This window comes from Papaver somniferum, chromosome 2, assembly GCF_003573695.1.
Source record: "Papaver somniferum cultivar HN1 chromosome 2, ASM357369v1, whole genome shotgun sequence".
NCBI classification, from domain to species: domain Eukaryota; kingdom Viridiplantae; phylum Streptophyta; class Magnoliopsida; order Ranunculales; family Papaveraceae; genus Papaver; species Papaver somniferum.
Genome location: NC_039359.1, coordinates 49,366,166 through 49,376,319, shown reverse-complemented (window position 1 = coordinate 49,376,319; position 10,154 = coordinate 49,366,166). Strand labels below are relative to the sequence as shown.

General features: G+C 36.3%; 1 long non-coding RNA gene across 6 annotated transcripts; it reads right to left on the bottom strand.

Annotated features, from left to right (window-relative positions):
• Positions 1-1,447: 1,447 nt before the first annotated feature.
• LOC113347589 lies at positions 1,448-4,626 on the bottom strand. Of its 6 annotated transcripts, none has more exons than XR_003359102.1 (6): positions 4,161-4,626; positions 3,517-3,766; positions 2,829-3,293; positions 2,173-2,297; positions 1,854-1,951; positions 1,448-1,726 (listed from the first exon to the last, which is right to left on the bottom strand). It is a non-coding gene; the product is annotated as an uncharacterized LOC113347589 (long non-coding RNA). The 6 variants fall into 6 exon arrangements; XR_003359105.1 differs by having other exon boundaries at positions 2,829-3,055; positions 3,146-3,766; positions 4,161-4,624; XR_003359104.1 differs by having other exon boundaries at positions 3,592-3,766; positions 4,161-4,624.
• Between the last annotated feature and the right edge of the window lie 5,528 nt (positions 4,627-10,154).

The following is a 10,154-nucleotide window of genomic DNA, read 5'->3' as shown; positions in this document are numbered from 1 at the left end:
TTTGTAGGTTTTTGGTTACACTTCACCCAGGTACTATCTTTCCGACTTCTCTCTTTACTATTTCCTCTTGTTACTTATATTTTTGGTACTGTTCTTTGATTAGAAACATTATGAACAATGTTAGATTTAAGTTTTGGGGTGGGGTAGAACTTTTTGTTACCTTTTCGTTGCAATAAATAAACTTCAGAGCCTAGAAATTTATCCCTATTAAGGATGGCACTAACCAATCTAAGTGGATGGAATCATTTTGGTTGTAGGAGTTGAGGAACCAATCTGACTAGATGGCAACATCTAAAGAGTGTATTAATAAAAGCACGGAGCTTAGGTGTTAGAAATAACATGATAGTTTCACCATATCTCGTTGAGTCCTTTTCACTTCTGTTTTTATTTTGTTTTGTTTTTAAACTATATTTCTCTAAGTGATTAGGTGGGGCTCAAGATTCAAGTTGTTACCAATGCTAGGGTGTATTAGAGTGATTGAGATACAAAAAAAAAAAAAAAAAAAAAAAAAAAAAAAAAAAAAAGACCAGACCATCAGACCAACTGGAATAAATTCAATAAAGTCGACCACTGGAACCCTTGTATATGCCAGTTGTGTTGACCTAGAGTTAGGATTATCAATTACTGGTTCCCTTGTATATGCCAGTGTGTTGATATTAGTCAGACTAGTATCTCAGTCCATTAGGATAGGTTCATTTTGGCGGAGGCCTTCAGACAGATATGAGAAACACCGTTCACCTAGTAAACATCAAAACCATCTATGTTTCTCTATATCCATCTTCTTGATCTATCCATATGATTAGTTTTGACTCGGGATATTGATGTCCATAGTGCGACTATCTGAGTAGAGCTCTGTCACTTCATATGAATTTTAGTATGCTTGAGTGCAAACTCGTGTACAACAATTGGAATTTCGCATCAGGGTACTTCCTCCTGTAGTCAATAAGTATGTCAACCAAGGAAATTCTTTGGTGCCTTCCAAGGTTCTGTGTAGATAGCTATGGTCTGGAGTATAAAGGTTTTGTGGGTATACCTCTGGTAAGCCCTCCAGAGACAACACTCCGCCACTAGGGACACCTAGGGGTTAAAGGCTTATTGCATACGCTAAACACTACACCCAAATAGACATTTTGTTACACAAATAAGTGTGACCTCTTATTTATTGTCACACATATAAGTGTAATAAATATGGTGTTTTTCTTTTGTCACACATTAGTGGTCACACTTATAAGTGTGACACACTAAATTGTGTTACCAAGGTTTCACACATATTAATGTAACAAATTTAGGATAAAATTAGAAGAAAAAAATCTGGATCCCCCCTCCCCCCTAATTCGAGATGCCTGCGCTCCCTCCCTCAACAATCACATGAAAGTATCACAAAAACCATTGTATTCATTGAAAGTGTGTACAAGTCAAAAAAGTGTATAAGCTACAAGTATACGAGTTGCTCAAAACCAACGGAAACGAAGATTGCATTTGCACTATAATTTACAATATCGTACCATCACAACGCGGTTTAAACAATCACTCCATGCCAATTAACTTAATTACAATTGTCTTAATAGTGAACTGGTCCATCGGTGCATATACCTAACCACACGACTATATCCTTTCCTTGCATTCTTTTACAGCCCAGCAATGCGAATCACTAACGGCTCCATATACTATTTAGGATGTGGTGCAGCAGAGGGGTCTACATCTGCAGATGCTAACGAAGGTCTTCCTGCACAGAGCATACAAAGTAAAAGGACATAAAAAATCTAGACATAGGTAAAGCTCAGAAATTGATCGATACTATATTTCAACATAAAAATAAAAATGGGAATGACAATGGAGACACTGATCCATACGCTGGTTATACGCAGGTCTGCTGGTGATGCATGGTAGTTAGCACCGCTTAACGCTGGTAAAGGGGGATTTTTCATGTCACTGTTTTGAACTTGAGACTCTGAAAATTCAAAGTTCAACCTTAGCATCAATATGTAAACAATCTACTGCATTGATAAAATCATTAATATATCTAAGTGGTTAATGCATAAGGTTTTGAACGCAACTATGATATATAACTAGAAATGCAATATAAACTGCAATCACGTGTTATTATTTTTAGTGTGAGTGTACGGAAACAAAGAAAAGATGTGGATTATGGATGGTGATAGGAAACCAAACCTCTTCCTTTCCTTCTTTTGAAATAGTGAAGGCTTCCAAAAATGCTTTACTACGGAATTCACTGACCAGTTACTCATCCCACCTTTTAACAAGCCTGCAAGAACTCCAGCAACATGTTCTATTACCTGAGACAGCATTTAGAAAGTGATTTAGTTCTAGAAATTGTTCCAAGGGTGGTTTAGTCTGTTTAAATAGTTAGGAACTGCGCTTCTACAATAGCACTTCATTCAAACAAATATTCAGTTCTTAGCTGGATCTTGTTTTTTCATTCCTAATAAAAATTCTAACAACTAGCAGCACCACCAATCAGCACTAACTGCAAGAGGCCTAGGAACTAGATTCTTTTAATATTTTTGCAGTACCATTTAAACATATAGGGATCATTAACATAGTACAAGTACACTGATTATGGGTGAAAAAACAAAAGACTAGCTGGTGAATGTGTATATACCCATTTTCACAAGAATTTTATCCAGCTTGCCTCAACGAGTGTGTCCTCTTTATGATTTTCATAATGTCCTCAATTAATTTAGTATTAATATAAGACTTGTGTGATCACAGTAAAAGATAAAGCAAAGCAACAACTCAAAACTGCAAATTTGAAAAGAAGGAAAATATAAACGCACAAATGGATTTGTTACAACGAAAAGGCAAACCTTTGCTGCTGCTAACTTGTACAGGTAACTTTTTTATCTGAGGTCTCAAACCAAAGAAGTCCAACACATTCCGCTAGCATACGAACCACAGAAGATGTGTGATAATGTTATCAAGATTTCCTTCCGCTAGATCAACCAATGGCATGACAGCAGCAAAAGCATGGTTAAGAAGGTGTCAGATTTCTGCAGCGCAAAAAATGGATCCCAACGGAAAGACCCTGAAATGTCTTGAATCTGTGAATGTAATGTCATGAATCTGATTTGTAAAGCAGAAACAAACAAGAACAGAAACAAAATTGGTTGTAATCGGAGGGAACCTTTGTAGTCTAATAAAAATTGGAAGAAGTTAAGAGTCTTGAAAAAGCTTCCACCCTTGAAGCAGCAGCTTCAGGGACTGAACAACCATTTTCTACAACACCAATTGCTCCTGCCATGGGTGTAGATCTTTAGAGCAGTGACTTCAGACTGCAAACAAAATGTAAATTTAGCCCTTCAGTTTTCATCACAAGAAAATAGTTAGTAAACTACAAGGCCAATGAATCGCCCATCGACAATTGAAAACAACAAAAGTTACTTCCAGATTGGGTAACTAAAACGAAGTTTAATATGATGCATAGTTTAGTAGTACATAACAGAAAATACCACTTTTTTATTCAACTGTATCAACTGTAAAGTCAGAATACATTACCTGATGCAAAAAACATATGATGGTTCCTTGTAACTCTACAAATGAAATAACAAATTTAAAGATTAATACGAATACCAGAAGTTGTTTAGCAGTAGTAGAGTCGTGAACTAAAACATCAACTCCATTCCCAGCAAATTGAGGTTCTTCAGATTAACTTCACAATCGGCCAATAATGTATCTTCACCATTCCCAGCAAGCATCGGCATCAATGCAATAGGTATAAGAATTGTAGTAATCTCCTTAAAAGTGTCTGATCCATAGCAGTGAATCAGTGAGCATGAAAAAAATGACTCGAGGAGATTTATCAACCTTAAATAAACGTAACTAATTGATCAAAACCTCTTTAAAACGCAAACCGAAAATCAAATTGCACATGACAATAACCGATCAAAAAAAAAATTGCACATGACAATTAGTTCATTGAGACATTTTATCGAACAGCAATAGAGCAATACTGTTTACTTATCCTTTGGCAGTGACGATCGAAGTAATAATGGAGAAAATCTGAAAAATGATAATTCTGATATCACGGAGAATGAGTAGAGGGAGATCAAAGCAAGAGCTGTGCTTTTTGGGTTAGCCTGATATTCGAAATTTGATATAAGTGGAGAAAGATGGAAGTATAGAGATGTGAAGAATATTACCTTATGAAATTTCTCTGCTTTTTTCTATAGATATGATGAAGAAATCAATGGATTCTGATCGATGTAATAGAAATTTTGAAGAACTCTGAACTACCAATTTATTCGTTTGAGTGTATTCAATCGAAATTGGTGAACAGTTTGTTTGATTATCTCAAAATTATTCTTAATTTTGTGAAATTGAGAATTCACAAAAATTTGCTGGGACAAACTTTGTGACGGACAAATTACCTTCAAGCTCAATAGAATAGACCTGTTGTGTTTCAGCAAATAATAAATAGAAGAAACCAACAATAGAAAAAATAGAACCTTAAATATATAATACTCAAATTTAATATCTCCGTTATTCAAAGATTCAGAAGAAGAAAAGAACTTCACCAAAAAGACATATTTTTTGTTTATACTTCTAAATAATTGATGTTAATTACGTCAACAGTATTCCCTTCTTCCATACTTGTGTTTTATACTTCGGATTATGATTAATAAGGAAAAAATTCAGCATCTTCGACAAGGAAAACCTAAAACCAAATCAAATCTCGAAATCAAACAAAAACAAACCCTAATGCGAAATCAGATACCGAAATCAAACAAGAAAGAACCATCAACTACTTCAACAGAACCAGGAAAGATTAATAAAAAGAAAAATAACCTATTAAAACGATTAAATGAAAGAGATTTGGTTTCTGTCGTTAAGATAGAGAGTCCTGGAAAGAAAAATCGATTTCTTCGAGAATATAGATCGAGTAGATTTAGGGGATAAAGAGATTTAGTTTCAATTCATTCTGAATTTTGGTAAGATATTAGAGGGAATTGAAAAAAAATTTAGGCAGAGGAGCGGGAACTGAAAATTTTGGGGGGAAGTAGAGGCGGAAATGAAAGCTGATTTCAAATGTTAAAAGGGAGAATCGAAGATATAATGTTTTGTAAATTTTATTTACTTTATAATTTTAATATTTATTATATGAGAGGGTTATTTGTTACACTTTTTGATGAGATAAATTTAAAAAATACATAAATTAACTACAACTACGGTTTATTGTTACACTTATCAGAGGTGTGATACCTATATGTGTAACAACTATTGTCACACTAATGCAATCGACGATGCCTGCGACAGTGAGTTAGGATTTTATTTCTATTTTATTTTTGCTCTAGGACTAGCAAATAATAGGTTTGGGGGGTATTTTATAGACACATTTTTATGTCCGATTTGTCTCGATTCTATATGTTGTTAGGGCTCATTTTTGTACGTATTATGGTGTTTTATTTATTTGTAGGTATTTTTGGCCAATAAACATTTTTGGAAAAAATTGGCTCGAAAAGTTGTCGGAGAGCACCCGGAGGACATTTGATATTCAGACTCTCACTTTGGATAAGGGGTAACCTAATTAATAAGGGGCATCCCATTTCCAGGCAGTTTCTAATCGCACCCCTACTCTGGATAAGGGGCAACCATCTTCAACATTCAAAAATCAGATTTTTGGCGGGAAAAAAGTGCAGTTAAAGAGGAGTTTTGGCAATCGTGATTTGGAGGAGTTTGAGGTCGATTAAACCTCTGATTTTCATAGGATAGACTCCTTATGGGTCTAGGATATCCATTAGACTGGGCTCAATCGACGGATTTTTCTCACAACAGAAAATATGGAAAGTCACGTGTGTGACCTGTTTTAGGGAATTTTAGAGAGATTAAAACGTTGTAAACCTTCCCAAAGATTTGTATCTATCTAAGGAAGAGTTTAAAATAAAAAGGAAAGCTTAGAAACGCGTAAAAATCCTAAAACAAGAAATTGCCGCAACTTGGCCGTGAAGAGAAGGAAAGAGATTTTGGAAGATTTGGGAGAGATTTAATCGGTATTTTTGATATAAATAGATGTCTTGGGTCATACAGAAGAGGTGTAGAGAGTTTGGGAACCTAAGGAGAGCCATAGAAGAATAAATCAGAGCTTTACCAAACTATGTTTCTGCTGCTGCTGCTGCTGAAGAAAAAGAACGCGAAGAACATTGACGCTCGGTAAACAGTCGCAGAACAGTGTCGTTGTTTAACAGCCGAAGAACATTAAGCTGTTCAAGGAAGTCTTATTTTAGGGTCTTAAAATCAGCGACAAAACAACAGTTTTCCTGTAACAGTTCCATTGTAACAGCTGTTTTGCAACATCAATACACTGTTGCAAACAGTCTGTGTTATTACTTTTCACTCTTTTAATCATCTTTTGAGCAACAAACACACATTTTGAGATCATGATTAATATGAGGAGCTAAACCCCATTGCTGAGGCGATAGAGGAAACTATTTTTCCAACAAAAAGTGGTATATTCTATTTTATCTTTTTATTTGCAATAATTATATGATTATTTGCCTTGAACTATTATTGAATATGATTTTTATTTGAGTGATTGTGATCTATTTTGATGGAGTATGCTTAGTTTTAAGATTTTTGATGCTTCATACTTGGTATTTACAATTATTACTTTTGAAAATCTACTTGTTGCAATATTTTAGAATCAAATTAAACAAGAAAATTGCATAAATATAAGTATTGGTTTAATCACTTTGAACTTGGAAAATAGTGGAATCTTAGCCTCAGTGTTTCTTTTAGTATTGATATCATCTTTGATTGAGTTTGCTATAATTTTTAGCGAGTTTTCTATTTTAGTATTAGAATTTAAGTCTAATTAATATCCTTCACAAGTCTGAGAATCGGACCACTTTTACCACTATCTACAAATCACATCACCGGTCCCGCACGCCCTTGTCTCATTATTTTAATATTATTTATTTCCCTCATCTCATGGAAACTCCTTCACTTCAAGGAAACTCCCTAGTTTCAACAAACTCCTTGATTTCATGATATTCCCTAAAATCATGAAAAATAATATAAAATTAAGGAAAGTGTCATGGGACCGTGTTCATTGGCCGACCGGACATGCCTTGGCCATAGCCGGTCCCACACTTCAGGATCCCTATTTTATTATTATTATTTCCATAATCTAATGGAAATTCCTTGACCTCATGAAATTCCTCAGTTTCATGGTATTTCCTTCACATTAGGGAAAATACATAAAATTGGGAAAGGTTTTGCAGGATGAGCTTGCTAGCTGGTCGTTCATGCTCTAGCCACAGCCGGTCCCACACCTTGCAATCACATATCTTATTAATTATTTTCATCATCTCATGAAGATTCCTCAGTTTCAGCAAAACTCTGAATCCTTCATATTTTCTCAAAATGTTGCTCAAACGTGCATCAGAAAATATCGAAACTCTCAGGACTAATACACGAGCATTATGGTGACACGGGCATGTCTCCTTGATCGAACAAGGCCGTCCCTAGGGCTTGAAAATATCCGGTCCCACATGTTTTAACAATTTCGACCTAATTTGCTCAATTACTCATATTGGGTCCAAACTCTTCTCAAACAACTTTGAGTTTGCTCAAACGACCATCAGCTGGTCCCACGACCACCAAGGGCCCGTCTCATGCCCTCTTGGCCGGTCCCTCATCTTTTCATAATTAGGTTTCATCACCTAAAGCTGAGACGAGCACTATTTTAATAAATGATTAAACCAGCATTTAATCATCCTTTCACCAACTGGTGTTCAAGGGACTTTGGTATTTTGCTCATTTGAGCATCTAGGCGGTACATGGTCGACTCGTCATCCCATGTAGCCGGTTCCTCCTTCACTCTGTGATTGATTTTCAATAAATCATCAATTGATCAAAAATTAGGGTTTCGAATCCAGAGCTCTGCAAAAACATAATTCTGAGCAGATTTAAACACGAATAATTTTACGTTGATCTTGTGATCAACACTTTTATTATTATGCTCGGCCTAGTTGTCAGTATCTTAAGTTAATATTTTATTTGGTCCTTCCACCAACAATTCATCAAATGAACAATATTTTCTCAGATGCACAACATTTGCTCAAACTAAGGAATATTGGTTCAACTATCAATATTCAACAATTCAGCAACAGTTTGCTTGTTTTAAGTTATCAACATTTATTCGACAATGATACCTTTGTCTTAACATACATGTTCAATTCATGAGTCTCAGAACATCTGAAAATCACGTTCGACTCAGCGATACAAGGACTCACCGTCCCATGAAGTCAGCAACTAACTCCACAATCACGAGACATCAATCGTGTCACATGGGGGATATGAACTAGGGTTTTGGTCTGGAGGTCTATGGCACGTGCGTTCATACGCACGACGAGAATGTGAGCAGGTCGTGCAATCAGTTGGAGGAGTTAGCAAAGTGGTGGGTAGAAAATCAACCAAGTCTCTGCACGATGAGCAACTGGTTTTAACACGATTTCCACTTCCCCACTCTTTGACTCCAACAACTGTCACACTTCATGGGATCAAGGTGTTTACAATTCTATCAATATAAATAAGTCTATGAATCATGATTGAAACAACGGACAATCTCTCGTCAAACAAACAACAAGAGATTAAGAACTGAACATCTGAGCAATTACTCTCAACAGAGCAAATTCAATCAATCAGAACTTCTTTTATTTCTTCACGCAGAATACACAACACACCTACGATCTTCGATGACCATTGATCTCACACATTTCTCATCTTCACTCTAACATATCGACCCATCCTCTTTTGTGACCGAATTGACTCAAGAACTGCCATTGTCTTGGTTTAGTCTGGAGTCCTATAGATTGATCTCTCGAACTTAAAAGCACTCCCTTCTTGCAGTGCATCTGTGTGAGGTTGAGCATTTGCTCGGTTCAAGGAGTCTCCTCCGCACGGTCATCTCCTCATTTCCGTAAAAACCAGCAAATCTTTTTTCCCCATCTACACAAAGCCAAGTTTGTTTGGTTCTCAGAGATGGGGTTCCATTGCCCATGGAACAAGGTCCTTACTATTCTTGAGCCTGCGCTAAACCGGTTTAGCTTGCTCGTGAATTCGCGTAAGTATTGACTAAGACCGTGTAAGGAATATTTTTTATTCCTCTAATCAAAGCCAAGTTGAGATCGGTGCTAGCCGCGCGAGTTTTATTGTTTAACATCTCTGACTAGTATGCTCGAATTTAGTGATCGATCCTAGCTATGCGAGAGTTATTTTTAAAAAGCTCTGGCTAGTACCGAGGTATGTGGATTATGCATTTGTTTATGAATTGTGCATTTGTATGAATTATGCATTTGTTGTATGACAAGAAAATACGAATAATAGCAAATTGAGCAATCGTTTAGGCTTACCTTACGAGGCGCGAATGGATCCAACATCAGAAATATGCATCCGGAAGTCAATTGTCAACTATTGATCCAAGTTGATGGAGTTCCTAGTTGTGGGCTTCATATTGTTGATACTGGCTTAATATAACTTCCCTCCTGCCGGCTTATCTATCAGGTACAGTGCTTCTCCAGACGCCCCTAGTTGTTCGACTATTCTAAGTAAATTTTGAAATGGTGTGTAACTCAAATTGTTTTTAACTCGTGCAAGTTTGAACATGGAATGATTCAAAAGAACAGATTTTTGATTGGATTGCGAGATGGATCACTAGTTGGGTCAATGAGGAATGCTGGGTCCATGAGTTGCATCGTTGGGCAAGTCTTGAGTTTGATTGATTGACCAAGGGGGCGTTCTAAGAAAGCTCGATTATGGGGCGACCAAGTAACGCAAAAATTGGCCTAGTGATATGTTGGAGATGATTTTTTTTTATTTCGTACGAGTATACAACTTGAGCAACAATTTTTTGCGATTATAGGTTAATAGAGCATGAATATGTTGCTTGTATTGCAACTGACATCGATAGTTGATGTTCATGTCGCTAGGTGTGTCATTGTTGACAACCGCCATCCTCACACGTGTGGGATGCATGTGTTTTTTTTTGGTTTTTTTTTTTTTTTTTTTTGGCGTAACAACAAGGATGCATACATGGAGGAATATATCGAATGTTATTCCCATATAAGACATCTGAGGTGATTGGCTCTTATTTGTAGGCGACACAAAGGAACAACAATCTTTGTTTTGTGTTGCTT